Here is a 21,846-nt window from a genome sequence, read left to right as displayed (position 1 = left end):
CAAATGATTCCATCTATGATTAAGTTACAGGAGATCTTTTGCATGCAGAAACATTTCTTTGTTCTGTCACATACTGTCCACACCTTCTATTCACAAACTGGGCCCCCGTCAGAAAGTCAGCCAAGATTCTTGTGCATTATCAGGACACAATGTTCAGAGTCCAATTATATTAATAGTCATAAAAAAGAACTAACAATGGTTCAGCGCACCAATGAGAACAGTATTCGGGGACTTAACAAGTCACTCACTCTAACATCTGGCATGTTCTTTCGAGAAGACTAAACACATGGAGATTCTTGCTGCAGAAGTCAATGGAATGGAATGATAATTGCTCATTAAAAGTGCCTCCTCCACAGGTTATTTTTAACTCCCATGCTCTTTCTAATCATGGTGCATGCATCAGATGATACTGAAAGGGGTCAGTGCATAGGTTTCTTCCCTCCAAAACCACACTTCTAACAAAGCCTTTTGATCAAGCTGGGGGCTTTGCATACCGCACTGATGGCACCTGCCCTTAGTTCTAAGTACTGACAAGGGCCTGAACTAAAATGCCTGATCCAAACAAACTTTAGGGAAGTTCAGATCCAGATCAAAACTTCAGTAGACAGTTCTGGGAATAAAACTCAAAAGTTCAGACTCAGAGTGTCCTGCTGAAATCCCTGATGAAGACATCCCCTTTCTCCCCTCCCTCAGGAATCAGAAAGCCATGCATTGCCGGCAGCTAAGGTGTCTAAGTGCAAATGCTGGAGGTGTTAGAAGACCGAGCAATTAGAACTACGAGCACAACACGGGTAGGGTTCAGACATTAAGGCCTTGACTTCAGCAAAGTCATTACATGCCAATTGTGAGGTGTAGTGGGGGTATGAATCTACTTCTGAAGGAGGCTATGAAGGGCCAGATTTTCATAGGCGCTTACCACCTGCCAGCTCACATTGACTTCATTTGGGAGTTGTGGGTGCTCAGCACTTCTGGGATCCGTGGGTTACCACAAAGTCCACAACTGGTGGCAGTGCAGAGAAACAGCTCTGAAGGAGCTTAGCCACTGCACCACTCTTAAAGAAAGGACAGAGTGTGATCCTACCCTGGGTGGGCTGAGCTCCACTAGCTAGTCTGAAGGGGCTGGGGTCACATCCCACACTTAGCCATGCCTCTTCTGGGGAGTCGAGAGACTTGCAATCAGGGGAATGCAAGGACAATTACGCCCAGCCCCCATTCTATTCTTTCAGATTCTTATACTGTGCCCATCACCGTGGTATCGGAACCCTTTGTACACATGTGGAGGAGAGAATGAATTGTCTGAGCTTCCCCATCCTCCTCCCAACCTTATGCATGAGCCAGGTAAGTGAGCCCTATATATTTAAGGAGGTTCAGTAGAGAACTTGGGAGGAAGGGTAGACTGCTCATGGCCTAACATCAAAGATGGTGATTAGGGTGCACTGACAGCAGAGATTTTCACTACAAAGGTCAGGAGGAACAATCTAATGAAAAGTTCACATTAAGAAGAACTGCACAGGTTGACTAGAAAGGCTAAACGCAACAGTTTGTGGAAAGGTTCAGGAAGGCTGTTGCCTGACCTATTGGGTTAGAAGAGGATAGAGCATGTGCTTGGAGAGGTGCAAAAAAAGAAGATTACTCTGCCCCTCACCAGGTGAACTTTCTTTCACCCAATAGCCCTAGAGCCTTACTGGTGATGAATTGGATTCACTTCTGCCAGGGTCCCACCCAATACCGAAATTCTCTGACTGCATAAAATAAACTTCCTTATCCTCACTGTGATAGGGTAGGACTTCAAATATATTTCAGTGCACTCAGTGCTTGGGAAAGGCATTGGCCTGGCTATCCTGGAGAATCACATTGTCTCTCTATCCAGGTACAGCCCTAACAGCAGCCACAGTTTCACCCACACCTCCCTACCACTGGGTAAGTCTCCGGCGTAGTCACAGGTGTGACACACCTGAGCTGGCTTTGATCTCGCTAGCTTGGGTAGCACTACCAGTGAAGCACAGATGACAGCATGGGTTGTACAAGCCCACCCAGGGCCCTGGGTCTGTACTTAAGTGGCTAGGTCGACATGTGCTGTAGTCACATGTATTCAAAGGGTCTCAACACTGCCCAGGAGGAATCCCCTGTTGGGGCTCAGAGGAGGGTTCAGCCACAGTGGCCAGGTCAGTCCGTGGCCTCTCTAGTGAGGCTGTCAGTAAGTGGGCCACCTGTGCTGTGACAGTGCATTTGATGATATGGACACCTGTGTCCACTAGAACTGGATTGAGTCTGCCAGACCATTTCATCTATGAAACCAAACAGCTGTCAAATGCTCTAAGTGTGAACTTGGGCCAATTACAAACCCAGGGATCTAGAGATAAAAGGCTTCATATCCCATTACCAATTCATATCTGAGCCAGCCAGTGTCCCCAGAAAAAAAACAGCATATTAATGAAAGCCAGACGGCACTGATTTTCCAGTATTTGCAGCACTCCCGCTAGAATCTGAGTTGCCTCCAGGAATTTGCTCTGCCTCATGAGCTCTGGGTTCCATTGGGCAAATATGTATCATTTGTAGCATGTTTAGCAAACCATTATCCTTCAGGTAAAATGGTGTGGCAAACTGGCCAGAACTGTCCTGGAGGGATTCACCTTCTTTTCAGAGACAAGTTGTATTACAAGGCCAACATGTTTTTTGCAGCCATATACATGGTGCAATAGTGACCTCCTGTGGCTGCTGTTCCATAGACGTGACCTACAGGAAAGAACATGAGTCTTTTTTCTTATTTCCAAAGTAGAGCACTGTTTAAGTGATATAGCAAAAGGTGCTGCAGAAATACCTATAGATAGATCCTCTCCACCTTGTCTCCCATGTATATTTCATCCCAGTGCAACCAACGTCAAGCCTTTCCTTCTCCCGTCTCCCCACCCTATATCATTCATAAAAGAAAACCTACTCTTACGAGATTAAATTAACCACTAAGCATCACTCATATCTACAAAATAGGGTTTAAATGGTAAGTGGGTCTTATGCAGATCACCTGCAAAGGAGTGACTTTCACCTGATGGAGTACTGTCGATGTACCACTCTAAGGGATTGAGATCATGAAGTGTCTTCCCAGCCGCCCAAGGTTAAATCTACATACAGAAATGGCATCATTTCCCAGAGATGCCCTCTTCAGAAGAAGGGACACTGGAAGAAGGTGGGGCTACAGAGTCATTCCCATGGATGCTGCCCTCTGGAGACAGTCCTTCCAGGTACGGTGCTCTGAGCAGGAGAGTGGAAAGTCTGCTTGCTGGGTATTTCTATGGTAATAGGTACCAGGTACTAAAACAGTTAAATATCTTCAGCCTTGTTTCTTCTCTTCCGACAAGCAACTCCCTTCCACCAGAGGTGAGCAACAAGAGGAGAAATTTCCTTCGGGGAGACATTTGCAAATTCCCCATGATTTCCCATCAAGCCAACCAGCACTGCAACTCGTTCCTTGCAGCAAGGAATCCCAAGGCAAAGGCAAGAACTTTTAGTCGGTCACCACAGCGGTGGTTTCCAAAACGCCAGCAACACTTAGAAACCTTCGGGACACATTCTATATAATATTGTCCGTTTTCATGTGGAGGTTTTATTCTGGTGAGTCTTGTTTGTGGTTGGTGGAGCTGCAGTGCGTCACACCACGCATAATCCGATGCACCGGGGGCGCTTTTTTGTTATTGTTATTCTTGCTTTGTTTCAAATAGTTGGGGATTTGTGGAGACTGCATGAGAACGGTAAGTGTAACCCTACTGGAGGGATACAAATCTTCTGTGCATATATAGCGATTCACGTAGGGTAAAATTCACCCCTGGGGAGTGGGCTATGTACCATTTAAGCCCTCTAAACAGGGATTAAGTGAGATGTAAACGGTGCATGACCCTTGTGTTGGCCATCAGCATGAGGTGAATTTCACCCATATGCAGTAGGTTGAATTAAGAAATATATTCATGTAAACATCCTTATCATTCCACTATGTCCCTTAAAGCAGATGCCAGACTTTTTGGTCACTTTTCAGAACAGTCTTTTGACAAGCTATTCTGCGATGGCTGGAGGTATGAGAACAACTATGACTCACCGTGGTGATGTAGGTTTGTTAGTTTGTCTGGTTAACAGTCTTGATCTCATCGCTGTACACCATTCCTGGATTTGTAGGAAGAAAGCAGCAGAGGTCAGATCGGATATTAAACTGGCACTGCACCTGATTTTAGGCAAGAAGCCACCATCTCCGAAATGCTTGATTCGTTACTGAACATTTTGCGGTTCTGTCATCGCTGATAGTGGAAGATCCCAGCGTCAACAGCCAGATTTGGATTCAAGTTCTCCCACAGTATAGGAGATAGGGTTAACACCCATGGCACCCCCTCTGCTAATTCCAAACTTTTTAAAAAAACAAAGGTAGACTATGCCTTTTTCAAAGAAAAAATATTTTTAATGCACTGTGTACATATGTCATCATCAATATATGATTAATTGCATGTGTGCTGTGACAGAGACACTGTCAACGGGAACGTATGTCTAAAGACACATAAAAGTGAAGAGACATGCCGTGACACGCTATCATTAAGGAATCATAATTTCCTTCCTATATTCCCACAACAGCTGTCACTAATGTCTTGAAGACAGGCCATATTCTAAAACACCATGTCAAACACCTTCTCAGACAAAAAGGAAAGGAGGGCATGTTAACGAGGTGAACAGAAGGAAGAGTATTTTGACGGCTTGAATGAATTCAACCTCCCCATACAACACCCACATCCTTCGCTATAAGTCAACTTGATAAAGATCTTCAGAGCTGCACGATTCTGATATATGGGGCTAAGTAATAATTACTACTATTAGGGTAGTGCCTAGGGGTTCTAACTGAGATCAGAGCCCCATTGTGCTTGGCACTGTACATGCACACACACCAACAGTAAGGCCTGGTCTACACCTAAAACTTAGGTTGACAAAGCTACATCAGTTAGGGCTGTGAAATAATGTAATGCCCTGTGTGAAGTAGTTAGGTCGATCTGACCCCCACTATGGACACAGATAGATCGACAGAAGAATTCTAGCCACTGCCTCTCACAGGTGGATTAACTACATTGACAGGAAAACCCCCTCTGTCAGGGTAGGAAGTGTCTACACTATGGTGCTACAGCAGCACAGCTTGTAGTGCAGGCATACTTTAGGACAGAGTCCGTGTCTAAGACGCTTAGAATCTAAGTAGGAAAGACAGAGAAAGGAATTATTATTGTACCCATTTTACAGAGGGGAAAGATTGATTGAGGCTGGAATTTTCCCAAAGACCCCAAGGCAATTAAACACCCAACTCTCATTGATGTTCTATGGGATTTGGGCACCTAACCCTTTTAGGTCCCTTTGAAAATGCCAGTCTAAATAAACTGCACAAGATCACAGGGGAAATATGGGGCAGAGGCAGCTACTGAACCTTGTACTGAGTCTCACTGCAGTGCCATAGCCACAAGCACATCCATCCTCTCCCCACGTCTACAAATTCAGCTGCTTCTCAACCTACCCATGGTTGTTTGGCTGATATCATACATGCAGTCAGGAGAAAGTGGGTCTGGAGGATGGATTTGAAGGAGGAGAGAATAGGTGGCTCGTGGAAGGCATTTAAAATGTTGGGATTAGGGTTAACTCTAAATTCACACACATTTCCCATTATCCACTTTGGAAAATGAGGCAGAGAGAGATGACGTGATTTGCTCAAGGTCACATAAGAAATCTGGGGCAGAACTAGGAACTAAACATAGATCTCCTGTCTCCTACTTCAGTGTCTCCATTGCAAAACCATCCACCCTTCCTCTCTCAGCTTCAAGGCTATATTTGTTACATAGGAGGTCAGACTAGATGACCACAATGGTCCCTTCTGGCCTTGGAATCTGTGTGCACAGAGACAGGAACGTCCTTCTGTTACAGCCACTAGGTAATTAAGAACCAGATCCTGAGACGCGCTGAGCACCCACAAACCCCAGTGAAGCCTTCAGCTCTGAGGTTTTGGTTCAGACCATTACAGAGAGAGGGAGCAGAGGCAAAGTTCTGGTCCAGGTCTGAACATCTCCATGGTTCAGTGGTAACTGGGTCGAGTGTTTGGGTTCAGACCCCTCTTTACTTTAAGCTAGAGCCGGTCGAAACTTTTCCAGTGCCAACAAAAATTTTCATCACAAATTTGCTTTTGGATGTAAAATAGGGTGGGGGGGGGGAATGTCAGCAGAATTTTATTTTCCAGCAGGCTTGTCTACCAACTAGAGAGGGGGTTAGGTTTTTTTTTTTTTTTTTTTCAAAATGTTGACCAAAAGGGTAAAAGGCTCATCTCTTAAAAACCCAGGAATGAATTAAGTTGTACCAACATGAACAAATCCACAGGAGGATTGAGTTTGGGTTAAGTTGGAATTTTGAGGGAGGTTAATAGTGGTTGGACAGAGCGACAAAGGATAGGCTTGTTAACGCATTGCACTAGAACTCAGGAGATCTGGTTCAATGCCAAGCTCTGCCACAGATTCTCTGTATGGCCTTGGGCAAGTCACAGCCCTCTTTCTGTGCTTCAGTTCTCCATGTGCAATATGGGGATGATAACAATAGACCCCAACCTCATGCATGTTGGGACACTCTCAGGCCTTGTCTTCCCTAGGAAAAAAAACATGTGTTCTTAAGTCATCCTAGCTAACACATGGTAAACAACATGAGGAAATTCCTAGTGAAGACAATAATGTCAACATGTGTTAGCATGTCAAATTAAACTCTAGGCTCTCTTGGAGTCTTTATCTTAACCTAGGGTGACCAGATGTCCCGATTTGATAGGGACAGTCCCGATTTTGGGGGCTTTATCTTATATAGGAACCTATTACCCCCCACCCCGTCCCGATTTTTCACACTTGCTGTCTGGTCACCCTATCTCAACCTGCTAACATATGAAAGCTACAAACTACCTTGTCTTCATGAGGATTTTACCTGATGTTAGTTACAGCACGTTAGGCTAACATGAGTTAAGACCACATCTTGTTTCTAGTGTATTCTCTCATGGAACGTCTACACTGCAAAAAAGGTGTGTCCTTAACTGAGGCAAGCTTATTCAGCTTACAATAGCAACGAGGGCATGGCAACTCAGCTTTTAACTCAAGTCGGCAGCTCAAGTTAAAGCTTAACTTGAGCTACTACCCTGAGTTAAAAAGTAGAGTTGCCATGTCTTCACTGATATTTTAAGCAGAGCTAGCTAACCCAAGTTAGCTAACTCAAGATGAGAGTACACTTTTATTTTACAGTGTAGACATATCAGAGACTAGAGCGATGGGGCTACATAAATACCTTGAAACATAAGCAATTTACTCATCCTAACTTTCAATGCATCTTTCACGTCTTTTGTAGTTCTTATTGCAAGGCAGGTTGGAACTATTTCATCAAGCTCAAGCAAAAGACAATTAATCAGGACCCAAAGCCACTGAGTCAGTACAAAGCCTGGTTTAAACAAACCAAAAACAAAACAAAATCAGTGCAGAGCTATTGGCACTTGCCAACTCCTCTTGATTAAACTTACTTTCACTTCCAGGTGCACACACAGGACAAGGTTTGTTAATTAAACCTGCCACTGGCCTTATTATGCATTCAATTAAAAAACTTGATGCCTTGATTTTATGCAGCCTGAGGGATGTGATGGTGACAGACTCACAGGCCTGTGTTGTTACAGTGCATAAGATCTGATGGAACTGGGGTGGGAAGGGAAGCTTTAAAATATGGCTAAGTGTGATATATGCTAATTGGATACCCTCTTTGTATTTTTTTAAGCTATAGCTGAGTTTAGCATACATGAGGCATGTGGAATGTAAAGTGAAGGTCTAAAGGTGGGGGGAAGTGCATTTGTCACCTATGGAAACCATATAGATTTTTGCAATATTCAGTATCAACTCTGGCAAGGTTAAGGGGTGGGAAGAATGGCATCTAGATGCCCTGGTGATGGGTGCTATATAAATAGATTAAGCAGACAGACAGAGGCATCAAGGATTCTATAAAGACACCACATTCCCACAGTTTTAATTTGGTTGAAGAATAGTCTTGTTGTTAAGGCATCAAAGGGGGACTCCGCAGCTCTGGGTTCAGTTCCTGCCTCTGCTACAGACTCCTTCTTGTATGACCCTGGGCAAGTCACTTAATGTCTCTATTCCTCTGTTGTCCATTTATGAAGTGAAGACCATACTTCCCTGCTCCCAGTCTTTGTCTTGCGTATTTGGGTTGCAAGCTCTTTGGGGCTGGATGTGTCTCTTCCTATGCATTTGTGTAACACCTAGCACAATGGGGCTCCTATCTGAGCCGGGGCGCAATAAATAATTATTTTGGTAATATATGAAATGATGAACTGTTGTGACTGTTCTACAAGCACTGCGCCTTTAAATTTTTAAAAAGTCTGCCTGGCTGCATGCATTTTGTGAAGTCTGTTACAGGGGAGACAGACAGACAGCTCTCATATGGAGACTTCACTTCTGTTCTTTCTTGTTTTTGTCATTTCCCTTAATATACAAGGCATTTGGACTGAAAAAACCCTAAGATAGCTCTTTGTATGTGGAAAAAAATGAATTCAGGACCATTTTAAAATCACATCCGATACTATTTATCAGCATATGAAACAAATAAAAAGCTATTTTTTAAAATTGTAAGCTCCTTGGTACGTGATCCGAACTCTGTCCAGATTGAGATAAACTATCAGTAAAATTGCTCTATTTCCACAAAGACTAAGGCACTTCTGGTCATGTCCAATGGCTGATTAATCAAGGACCCTCTGCAAATAAGGATCTAGCCCCATATGCAAGGAAGCTGTTTGTTTCCCCTGATGAACACTGGCATTGTTGCCAGCCGAGAGACCAGCTAACTGGTGTGCCCAGCTCTGTAAGTGCTCTCTGTCCATGGGAGAGAGCCTTGATCCTCAGCCTTGGAAGGGTTAAGGTTCTGTGTGCTAATCTGGGTCCACACACATTATAACCACAGCACTTTGCATTTGCATCTAGCCTCTTTCATACAAGGCTTGCAAAGTCCTTTACCAATGTGAACGAATTTAGCGCCTCTATGAAGTATCATTTCCCAGTTTTTCAGATAAGGAAACTGAGGCACAAACAGGGGATGGGACTTACCAAAGACCACAGAGTGAGTCAGTGGCAGAGAAGGGAATAGAACCCAGATGTCCTACATCTTAACCCAGGAGACCATCTTTGCACAGCTCCCACCTACTGTGCCAGGTACATGACTCCAGCCAGCGCTGTCAGTTCTCCACTTTCAGGCACCGTACATTTATCCGGACAAATTAAAAACAAACAAACAAGGCTTTATAAAACCAATACCGTATCAGTTCAGAACAAGCACACGGAAATGAACTGAGCAGACGGCAAGATTTTCTGGCCTCACATATACAGACGACACCTTTCCACCACCCCTCTGGGAGGTGACTGTATGACCATCATTCCATCACGCTGTCACACTCCTCAGGGGGTGTCAGAAACATCTTGTTTCTTTTCATTGGGGCAGAAGGGCTCAGCACTCACAATGGACCCTTTATCAGACTGGCCTTATGTTTTCTGTGTCAGGCATAGGCTCCCAGGATTCAGAGCACCATGGATACATGTAATTAATGCAGGCACAGGCAACTGGGGTGGGGAGATCACTATTTGCTCCATTGCCACTTCTGAAGACAGTTTATTAGCTAGAATCCGTTTCCTTCCTAGCATCCCCCTGTTTCTGTTTATTCAGATAAGATGACCATCCTGCAGTAAAGCTGGCTTCCAAGAGTTTACCCTCATACTATTCTCTGACTCTGGAGAATATACACATAGGCTTGGAAGAATTAGATTTTTATTGGGTAACGTCAATGTACATATTGATTTAATCGTACACACACATCAGCTGATGAAAAAATATTTCCACTGATAATATTCAAAATGTACAGACGGCAAAGTCGGAGGGGTGCTGCTTGAGGGCTTATTAGAGTTTGATTTCAGACAAAAATGTTGACATATGATATTGACCGTTTGTGTCCGAATGGTTATTAAGCTTTAAGTTTTTGAATCTCAGTGCCTACTGTCATTAAATAATTATTGTCTGACCCCCACCCCCAATCTCTGACCTCCCCTGTAATTTCTTACCACAGTAAAAATTGAAAATCATAAATTTTTTAAAAATTGCTTAACAGCTAGATTTTTTTTTTTTTTTTTTTTGCAATTGTGGACATTTAAATCGATAGAAATTGAAAAAAATGCTTACAAACGAACATCAACATTATCCATCGAAATGATAAAAGAAATAAAAATCAAATTCTGCCAAGCCTCTGTATTTGCTAAGACACCAATGCTGAATCAATGCAGGCAGACTTGTGTGGTGCCCAGTAGACACAGATCAGATTGCAGGACGCTCGGTCATTTATATATGAGAAAGCAAGGAAGCTACCTTTATGGAACAAGCTCGATAAGATTTAATAGGGATGAAACCAATGGGCGCTTCTACAGAAATGTAGGAATCAGTGGGTCAGGATCTTTGACCTGTGCTATGCAAGAGGTCAGACCGGATGATCATAATGGTCCCCTCTGGCCTTAATCTATGAAAATGTAATCGGATTCCACAGAAACTAGTGAAGAATCTGAGAGAGAATGGTATTCTTTCTATAGTTTTTTTTTAAGAGCCTCCCTCTAGGAAACATGGAATTTTCCATGAAAGTCTATAAGGTTTTTCCATAAGGGTCTGATTATTTCTTAAGTACGGACAGCATATGAGATGCATTCTGCAGGTATAGGATATCTGCTGCTAATAGCAATATTCCCATTACCAGAATCACCATTGCAACAGGCCTGTACTTAGCTATGGTTATTTAACTTTCTAAATATGAAACAATGAACAAGGCCCACTATCCAGTTTTAAACTATCTTGATTCACCGGTAGAAAATTCTCCTTCCTGCCTCTCCTCATTTCCAGAAGAGGGAAAGCCAGGGGAAATAGATGGGGCTTACATACATGCATTTGGGCCCTCATACTGAAGGAAGCAAATTCCAGAGTTGAGGACATCTCATTGCAGGCACCAGGGGCCGGATTCCATGCTGACTCTTGCAAGATGCAACACAGAAGGTGAAGGTAACTTGAAGTCACCTTCGTGCCGACCAGAGTCTGGGATTCTCCAGGGACTGACATGCCCTCAACACAAGCTAGAATAGCCCCAATTGTACAGCTTTGCTGTGCGGCCAAGAATAACCAGAGCACAAAGTACTCAAGCCATTCCCCTCCCTAGCACCAATCCGCCTTCAGCCCAACCCAGGCACACTGCAGCCCTACACTGCTCCTGCACTGAGGGAATTCCCAGCTCAGCTCTTTAAGACTGCAAGAAGCTCCAGCTCTTTGACTTGCTGAGCTTACAAATTCTGCAGCCTTCAGCCTTGGTCTCTTCTGGGTAGCATTGTAGCAGTGATAGCATGGAGAGGGTGGGATTTACAGGGCCTTTGCAGTGCAAACATTCCACTCGATCAGGGGTTCTCAACCTTTTCCTTTCTGAGCGTCCTCCTCCACCCCACCTCACCCCCAACATGCTATAAAAACTCCATGGCCCACCTGCGCAACAGCACCTGTTTTCTGTTAATCCAGTAGATTAAAAGCCAGGACCGGTGTTAGGGGGTAGCAAGCAGGGCAATTGCCTGGGGCCCCGTGCCACAGGGGGGCCCCATGGAGCTAAATTGCTCAGGCTTTGGCTTCAGCCCCACACAGCAGGGCTTGACCTTTGGCTTTCTGCCTTGGGCCCCAGTGAGTCTAACGCTCTCTGGTTTATTTTGGAGGACCCCCTGAAACCTGCCTGCAACCCCCCCAGGCGGCCCCAGACCCCTGGTTGAGAACCTTTGCAATAGATAACAACAGCTCCCCTCAGCAGCATCACAACCGAGCCATATTCGGCTCCCTTTGGTGAAGAAGCAGGGGGTTCTTTTCTTTTGGAGGAGGATTCTAAGCATTTGCCAGGAGGATCTGTAATGATGAACTTTCGCATTCACGGGAAGTTAGGATGTAAAAAAAAAAATATTAGGCCCTCTAGTCCATCCCCTGCCTTTCAATCAGGCTTATGTTATTACCGGGGTGATTTGCCTGCCAGGATCAAAAGGCTAAACATTCATGCTAGCTCAAAGGAAATTCAAAGTGGAAATTAAAAAAAAATAAAAATAAAAAAAAATAGAAGAAGATGAGGAAAAGTTTAAAGGCCTTTGCTAATCCCTTCAGTGGAGTTGCTCATGTCCTCTATTCACATTTATTTGCAAGGATGAAACAAAAAGAAAGAGAAAATTACTGGTCTATCTACAAGTAATTGCTTTCTTCCCCTGACCTAGAAAATAATAATTGATTGCTTTTTCTAGCTCCTTTCACCCAAGGATCTCGAAGCACTTTAATTATTGCTCTCAGCCCCGTGTGAGGTAGTTACCTGAGGTGCAAAGTAAGTGACATGCCAAAGTCACACAGAAGGTTACTGGTGCAGCCACAAATAAGCACGCAAGAGTCCTGGCTTAGAGTTCCTTGCTCTAAAAACTGAAACCCCTGTCTATCAAATGAAGGGGCCTGATTCTTAGTCACTCCATTCCAGTGCTCGGGGTAGGAATGAGGGCATTTTGCACTTCTTGTAATCTGGAGCTGTTCAGCCCCTAGTATAAATTAGAGCAGCCTCAGGGCTTTTCTAACCTATGATCTGCTTCTCAGGGTCCTGGAAAGCAGAATAGCCACTGTGCAGTGCACTCCAGCCATACCCCACTGTGCCACTGATCTCCCAGTTTCATCCCTATCTTGCCTTTCAACACGGGGGCTGGAATGTGGACTGCTGTAAAGCCTTATGTCACTTTTACATGGGCTAGAGAGGTCCCTAGTCAGGTGGCCCTTCCCACCATCTTTACACAGCAACAGTGTTTAAAGTGGCCTTAGTGTACCTGAGAATCAAACCTAAGAACTTCTGTGGGAAAAGTAATCCTGGAAGTTTCTAAATACAGTGTCCTGAATTACTCACGAGTCTTTGCATTTTCCCCAAGATCCATCATTGTCATTTCATTCCTCTTAACAAAATTTTTAAAAAATATAGACCCTCAGTGTCCTTAATTGATACTGAATTACTCTTTCTAACAGCAGAGAGGCAATCACTTAATTAGCAAGGAAAAATTACCAGCATCAGAACGAATTCACAGTTACTGAATTTAACAGTATTTAAAGCTGCTTTCTCTTTCTCTCCCTCTCCACCAGATGGCAAAGCTGCTCTATAATTGACATCCTGAAACATGCAAGCTGTGTTCATCACTTGCAGTCTTTAAATCAAGATACACTTTAACCCAAACAGAAATTATCATCTCAATGCAGAAATTATTGGGTGAGGTTCTTTGGCCTGTGTTATGCAGGAGGTCAGACTAGATTATCATAATGGTTCCTTGTGGCCTTAAAAGTCTATCAGTCTATGAAAGTGATGGTACAATAAATTGTTCTGGCAGCAGATAGTTCGGAGATGGGGTCCATATAAGTACCTAGATACATTAGCTAGGACAGGACAGACATTCAGTAATAGCTCCAGCAAACACCTTAAGTATGTGTCACATTTCTCCAGGAAAGCCAGGTTCATTTTGTGCTGATGTTTTAATATTTTGATGTTGGTCCACAGTTGTCTGGTTTCTTGTTCTTTTACACACTGCAAGAATTTGGGGGTGGGGGTATCTGAATTTATACAAATGCCAAAAAGAGAGATCCTAATCAAATGCTTGAGTCACTCTTGACATTATTTTAAAGACACATCCTAAATAATCTCTCGACATTAGATTGTAAATTCTGTGGGGCAGGGAACTTGTCATTTGGTTCTGTGTTTGTACTAGCACGGTGGCATCCTGGTCCAGGATTCCTAGGCATTACAGTAATACAAATAATAAATAATAATAACGAACAGAAATTCAGTGTAGCCCACTGTCACTCAGTGTTAGCTGCAGCACCCTGGTCACTTAGATAATTGTGTAACAGAGAAGACTCCAGGCTTAATTGGAGGCAATTAACCTATTATGATGGAGATTGTTGACACTTGAGGCAATGATTGGGCTAAGAAGGTAATTAGTTCAATAAGGAAAGATATATAATTGGCGGGAACAGGAAGTGAGTGGGGGTAGGGGAGAGTAGAGAGAAGCTGTGTGGAAGTCTCCTCTGTCTGTATACTTGTGGTATGTTCTGCTAGGTGTTGAAACTGAAGGTTAAATACACACATGGTGAAAGGGAACCAGCCTGGGTGTTTTTGTGACTGAGAGACCACAAAAAACAGGCGAGGCAGCACAACTTACGGAGTCGCTGAAGAAGCGCCCTGTGACACCCACTCACAGCAGACCAGGGGACTGAAAAGCTCAAGTCGTAGATGTGTTTTCTAAAAAGTAAATGATTAAAAATAAAATATTGGAGGTGAAGAAATACCAAGGAAGGCTTCAATGTGCTGAGAAAAAAAAATCCATTTTCAACTGATTTCTTGACCAAACCCATTGATTTCAGTATTGCAATATCAGATTTAAAATTGTGGCCTTAATCTCATCAGTGAACTGTTACTCAGAGGAGCGGTTGCCCTGATTCCTCACCACTAGGATTCCATTTTAGGCTATGTGGTTTAGGGAGATGAATTTAACAGGTATTGACTAGTTGGGATTTGACCAAATGACCTGTTAGAGTACAATATTCTAACCAGAGAGGCACTGTAAACATGATCCTTGGGTCTCCTCCATAAGGGCTTGGCAAGAAAGTTAATGGCTGTTTTTCCCTTATTGATTGACAGACATCTCTAGTGACCCATCAGCTTCTGAGACAGGTCCGCTGGAAAAGCTTCTTTTGGACCACAATAGATTTGCTTCCCACTAATTAGCAGACAGGGAAGCCCTAACTCTTCCGATTTTTCCCCTGACAGAACTCATCTATTGCCAGCAGAGAGGCTGCTCTCTCTCCCCTTTCTGTCAGGTCACATTGCCTCCTGGAATTTAACTAGAGCTCCTCCAAGGGCTGGCATCCCTTTCTGATGGCAGTAAGTAAAACAATATGATCATATCAGGCAAGACCTTGACAAACAGTAGGAGGACATATATACATTGGAGCATTACTCTGTTAGAAGAGGGCTAGACTGTAACCTTGTCTTAATCAAGCAGGGTGGAGAAAGGCCCTCCAACTCCCTGCTCAGCAAAGTAAAACCTATATGGATCTGAGTCCAGTCTGGAACAGTCTTTCTTCTCTGGATATTCCCCCTCTGCAAGCGAAGGGGCAGGGAAGGAATGGGGCTTTGTCTCTGCGTCTTGAACACAATAGTCAATAATAACACCGAGATCTTACATGATGCTTTTTGCCCATAGATCTCAAAGCACTTTACAAAGGAATTCAGTATAATCTCCACTTTACAGATGGGGGAAACTGAGGCACAGAGCGGTGAAGTGACTTGCCCAAGGTCACCCAGCAGGCCAGGAGCAGATATGAGAATAGAATCTAGGTCTCCTGAATCCCAGCCCAGTGCTCTACCCAATAGGGAACACTGCCTCAGCTGTCCCCTATTAAGGGCTGCAATATCATCCTTCCCTTGGGGAACAGGGGCAAAATAGAGGTGCCTGTGAGGCATGATGACTTCCGGTGCTACTCCTGGTGTCAGACAACATATAGAATACATATAAAATGTGCTAGGCACAGTACAAAATAAAATGTGGTCTCTGTCCTGGCAAGTTTAAAATCTGAAAAATCTTATCAGCAAAAAAGTAAATCAAAACATTTTAAACAACAACAATTAACTTTTCACAAAACAAATACTTGTGTGGAAAATTTGTTTCTTTTGAAATTTTCTAGTTTTCACAGTAAACCTTTTTTTTTTGTTTAATTAAAATCAGGTTTTCATTTAAAAGAAGAACATTTCTACCAAAAAAATTGCAAAAAAGGAATTAGTATTTCTTTCAAAAATTTTCAACAAAGTATTTGACTTTTTCCAGCCAGCCGTTTACAAGCTAGGTAAATCAAGAAAAAAAGGTTAATACACACCAACAGTTATTACTTCCTTTATAATAACTAATGCTTGAAATATTTGTTTCTCCCTGAGAAGTAATTCTCTCCGTATTTTTTTAGTATGCACAAGTATTAATCATAAAAAGCCTTTGTGAAAAATGAATTGCCTTCGTGAATGGCTTGGAACTGCATTTAAATGTGCTGAATGCTAAATTACTCATGGAGACAAGGTGGGTGAGCTCATATCTTTTATTGGAACAACTCTGATTGGAGAAAGAGACAAGACCTGAAGAAGAGCTCTGTGGAGCTCGAAAGCTTGCCTCTTTCACCAACAGATGTTGGTCCAATACAAGATATTAGCTTACCCACCTTGCGTGTCTCATATCCTAGGACCAACACAGCTGCGACACCACTGCAAATTACTCACAGTTGCATTGGAATCACTGTAATAGAAATGGCCGTGCATGCGCTCTCTTAAAGAGCAAAATTAGCTGCTGATGAAGTTCACCGAGATCCAAGCTCCAGTTACAGGTGCCCAGCAATCGGGTGCAAAGCTGCTCTGATGCTGGCTACCAAGGGATCACCAAAGCATAGGAGCATGAAATAGAGCTGACAAAACTGCTCCCGTGCCATCTCTCTCCCCGCAACCAGAAGAGGGGCATGGCTGGAGGCAGGGGGTGTGGCCAGGGCTTTGCTGTGCCCTGGTGATACCCAATTATCACAATGCCCCGTTGAGGTCAGTGGCTGCTGGCACAAGTTAGTGTAGCCTGCAGGCTGAGCAACCCCAGGATCGGGGGAGTGTAAAAGTGGCTTAAAAACACCTTTGGAACCTCCATCCTGAGAGCACAGAGTTCTCCTTTGCCAGAGCTAAGGATCAAGGCTAATCAAGTGGTTTTCTGTCAGAAGCCTTCTGCTCAAAGCAATCTGCTTTCCCCCTCACATTGAATAAGCCTGTGCTGACAAAGAATAACTTGAGGCAGCAACAGGAAAAGAACGAGCATCATTAATCCCAACCTACCATAAAGAAAATACTTAGACTTCTGCTTCCCTATCCTATTGACACTGGGCTTCTCCAAAGAGCAGAGTGGTTTTGGCTGTAGAGTCTCAGCATTCATTTGGCACAGGCAGTCCTGTGAGAGACCCAAGTAATGGCCTAGTCAATTACTGCAGCAAGTGAAAAATCAGTCTGCATGCGCCTTTAATCATGAAACAAGGTCTGGAGAGGGAGTCATTTGCCAATGTGTTTCTCTCTAGTCTTTTGATCTTTCCCAGCAAGCAGAGACTAGAGAAAGAATCACTGAACAGCCTAAACCTTAGGCCACACACAGTCGCACAGGGCACAATGGTTTGATTCTATGCAATCAATTTAGTGCCAGGGGAAAAGTGCCAACATGACAGCCCTGGAGACGGAAGCCCATGTTAATACAGTAAACAGGTGCAATGCAGGCAGTCCAAGCTTCAGCTCCCTCTCTTTATTTGCCCCAGACCTGACTTGGATGAGACAACCTCATTAGGGACAAGAGGGGAGTTTAGTTATATACAGCTTGTCACCTCTACAGGCCAGGTCCTCAGGAGGTGTAAATAAATAAATCCATAGACTTCAAACGGAGATGAGGATCTGTCTCAAAAGGTTTCTACTTGAAATCCAACCCATTTACTGCATGGCCAAATATTACAAGGCTGATGGCTGGTTGGTGGTCTCTGCAGTTTTCTGTGTTCTGAGCTCCATGTTATGAAATGCATCCCCTCATTGTTGGCTGTCTCAGCAAAGAGGCCCAGGATGGAATGGGTTATGAAGACAGAATTGCTTTCTCACCCTTAGAAGTCACCAGAGTGGAGGTAAATTGGTGGGAGGATGACTTGCATTGCCACTTTCCCCACTCTACCTACTCCATGGATAAGTGGAGGGCCTGAGTGTCCAGATAGCACCTTGGAATACCAATGCCCACTGCAAGTTATGACTAACCTCCCTTGAAGCCCATGGGAGATGCTTGTATGGAAGTTAATTCAGATCTCTCAGTGGGAGAATTGGCCCCTGGATGTTGTTTCTCTAAGGAAAGATATTTGCACAGAACTCAAAAGTTGAAAAGGCCCCAAGAAGCACGAAGCAGCATTGCAATTAGTTGTCACATTTAAATTAACATCTGCAATCAAGAGTTAAAAAACAACTAAAGCAAAGCTAGACTATTACTCAAAGCATCTGCCTAGGAGGATGAGTGGACATCTCCTTTTCTGCAACCCCCAGCGTTAAAGACGAAGGAAGGGAATGCTCATTTGAACAAAGATCTATTAATGATGCAGAGCTCACCTGATTGACAGCTCAGTGTGGCATTAAGCACCACGTGAACCCCAAGCAGATGTCATGAACAGTTAGCTATGCAAATGCTGAGCATAAGGAGAGGTGGGAATTTTACCCCTTTGTCTGCCCACGCTCTCCCTTCGGCATGAACATTTGGCAGAATAGCTCTTCCCAACCATATGCTAGGGTTGAACAGTTGCCCCTGATTTTAAGCCCCTGTTTCTTTGGTCATATGAGAGCCCTTTGTCCAGACAAATGTTGATATTAGGCTGTGTTCTCCTCTCTGTTATACTGATGTGAGTCCATACACCTCCACAGAATTGCACCAGCCCGAAACTGATGTAATGGAGTGGGGAATCAGGCCCTTTGTTGTATAAACAGAGTGGGGAGGGAGATACACCTGTAGCCTAAATACAACAGGACTCTCATGTCAGGCAAATTACAAAAGCCCTTTCTGGGGGTTGTTGGGGACAACAGACTCATCCCAGCGTAATACAGTGCCCCTGAGGGCAGTTCAAATTGAACCTGGATCCAAAAGCATGTTGGGGAAGGGGTTGGAATGGGTGCAGGGAAGGGGTGGGAAGAGGTGGGGCCTCATGGAAGGGGTGGAGTGGGGGGTGGGGCAGGGCAGCAGGGGGCATGGTCAGTGGTGCGGCCCTCGGGCCAATGTACTAGTCCTCATGTGGCCCTCGAGGTCATTTGAGTTTGAGACCCCTGGGCTAGGACATGTCTGGTGGCTACCCTCATTATTTCCCCTACTACAGTGTCCCCTATGGGGTCTGCAGGGCTGCAGATCCAGGCTGGCCATACACCTATCCAATCATGCCTCTCCTTCCACTTTGCCCTAGAAGGCTCCCCTTGCACACAAGGCTACTGCAGAACTGGTGCAGAGCTGACCCCACACCTGGGCATAGAAGTCCCCTGTACTGAAGGTATTCCATGGCAGGGTCTTACACCTGAGCTATCGTGCAAAGGGGCACAAAGCAATAATGTGTCAGGCCCTGGCTGTCTTCTGCTCCCTCTCAGACAGCCTAAACAGCAGGCGCACGCACCTAAACCTATACCTCAAGGCTATGGAATCATGGTAAGACACATTTGCAAGCACAGCTCCATGTCACAATAGTCTACTATCCAGACCTTTCACGAGGAGACACTGACCCACTGCAGGCATCACAGATGCACTGCCTGACACTAATACTCTACATTTAGCCAAGATCAGGCTCACTGCTTTGAAAGATTGATCCAAGGCAAGCACAATATTGGCGGCATCCACATGATTACAACTAGACGGTGTTTTAATGATGCCCGGCTGAGAAGCAAAAGAACCAGCTCTGAGAATTACTTGTATGCAACATTATTGTGTTAATACTCTGCCTGAGTAGGCAGGCTTTCTTGGCCTTTTATGCTTGGATTGTACTGGGATAGAGAAGCAAATGGTGGTGGTGACAAACAAGGCATTTTCAAACCATAGCCATGAGTACTTGTGACTTCACTATGGACCTGATCCAAAGCCCATTTGAAGTGAATGGGAATCTTTCCCCTAACTACACTGGGCTATGGATCAGGCCCCATGTGGCTACTAGCTGTGGACATAGTGCGACAGCCACTTACTGGAAAGGCTACTTTGAGCTAAACTGCAAAAATGCAAGGAAAAGAAATTTTAAATGGAAGCTAGGCAAAAGTTTTGCCTAATAAAATGCAACTATCCATTATAAAAATTCAAAATTCTACAGGCACAGACTATTAGTTCAGTTTGGAGTCAAGAATCAATGCCCCTGCTCTCTTCAGATACACTCACCCCATCCCTTTCCTCCCAGAAATTCCTGCTACAACAGGAAATTCCTTTTTCCTCAGTTGCACGTGAGAGAAATTGACTCAGATAATATTCAACAATCTTGTTGCTTGCTACAGCTCCCACTAATTTATCAGTCCCCTACTACTGCTATATTCTCCTCACTGGAGCTGGTCAAAAAATTTGTGATGGAAAAACATTCCACCGGAAAGTGCAATTTTGTCAAAATCACAACTTTTTGCAGGAGTGTGTGGATCTTAACAAAATTTCATTTTGACCACAAAAAAAAAAAAAAAAAAAAATTAAAAAGAAGCATTTCAGTAAGTTAGAAACATTCCGTTATGACCTTGTCAGAACATTTTGATGTTTTGTTTCTATGCAATTTTTCATCTCAAAATTTTAGTATATTATAAATGATCATACAATTTTAGCACAGTTAAAAATCACAACAAAATGTGCCAACAGACACAAAACAAGATATTTTTGAAAATTTTGTTTGAAAGGAAATTTTAATTTATTTTAGTTTTGTTCCAATTCAAAAGAAACAAAAATCTGGAAATTGGAGTTTCCTGTGGAACAGAAATTCTGTTTTGACCAACTTTAGTTATCACCTAAAGAAATACCACCAGTCAATGCTCAGCAATGCCATTTCACTGAGAGAAATTCCCCCTAAACCCCAAAGCTTCTTTTTTTTTGAGCCTTAAGATCCAATTACAAAAAAAACAAAACAAATAATTTGTACTTAAAAATAGAAGCAAACAACAAAACCCCACCTTAAGTTAGAATCTACCCCAATCTTCTAGGCTCCAAATGTGAAGCTCTGCTTCAGTCAAGCCCTTTTAGCTACTATTACAGAATTTCCTTGATTGCCTCTGTGCACCTTTCTTGTTACACCGCCTAAACACCTGTGTGAGATCTGATCAGGAAGTTAACTCTTTGCTTACTGGAATTCAGGTCATGCACCCTATTGCAATTATGCATTGCTTCCCAGAGACTATTTGAAAATGGCCATTTCACAGATAAGATCCTGATTCTAGGGTACAGGACTTTAAGCTTAGGGGTACACCCACTGAAATCACACTTGCACATCTCACTTTGTCACCCCTAAAATGCGGCCAGCCCTAGGCAGAAATGTGGTAGCTGTTTAACAGTGGTTAGGTTTAGGGCAGAAATTAAAGAACTCTTGTGCTTGACTTCAATGGGACTAACTCACAGGCTGAAAGTTAAATCCCATGCTGAATTGGATGGGAATTTAGATTATTAAATAAAACTAATTCATTTGGCTTCTTTTGTTTATGGATCAGACTGGCTTGGGGGTTATTTTTTCTGTGCTGACTGAAATTCACTGTTAATAAGCAGTGATCCATTATCCACCACTAACAAAGCACCTTACAATATTCAAAGAGCAGGCTTTTGGCTCACACTCCTATTCCAGCTAAATGGACTAATGCAGTCTCATTATAGGTCCGACGGCATGGCTGAAAAATTCATCTTCAATCTCATGCTTGGCCTGAGAGTCCTGTATCTTGCTTCATCTTTTCTTCTCCCTGTTTTGTAATAAATAATTGGCAGGTTTCCAGCTAGAAGAAAGTCAGTGAAAACAAGCCATTTCAGTCCGGCATTCAGATCACCTCTTCCCTCTTCACCTGACCTGTTGTAAACATTTCCTTCAGCGCTGTTCAAAATCATGGATAAATGGCACCAAATATCCCTGGTATTCTATAGGCAAAACGTCAGATAAGGAAGAATTTAAAGAAAGCCC

General features: G+C 43.5%; 1 long non-coding RNA gene across 1 annotated transcript in view; it reads right to left on the bottom strand.

Moving 5' to 3' along the window:
• LOC122463523 overlaps positions 1 to 20,868 on the bottom strand; it is a 92,167-nt gene extending 71,299 nt beyond the window's left edge. Inside the window, exons 1-2 of the long non-coding RNA XR_006286965.1 lie at positions 20,858 to 20,868; positions 14,316 to 14,395 (exon numbers count right to left, since the gene is read on the bottom strand). This is a non-coding gene — a long non-coding RNA (uncharacterized LOC122463523). The remainder of the gene's footprint in view (positions 1 to 14,315; positions 14,396 to 20,857) is intronic.
• Between the last annotated feature and the right edge of the window lie 978 nt (positions 20,869 to 21,846).

The sequence above is a fragment of the Chelonia mydas genome, chromosome 22 (genome assembly GCF_015237465.2).
Source record: "Chelonia mydas isolate rCheMyd1 chromosome 22, rCheMyd1.pri.v2, whole genome shotgun sequence".
In the NCBI taxonomy this organism is placed as follows: domain Eukaryota; kingdom Metazoa; phylum Chordata; order Testudines; family Cheloniidae; genus Chelonia; species Chelonia mydas.
Note: the sequence above shows the minus strand (reverse complement) of the source record. Positions and strands in the feature narration are given on the sequence as shown.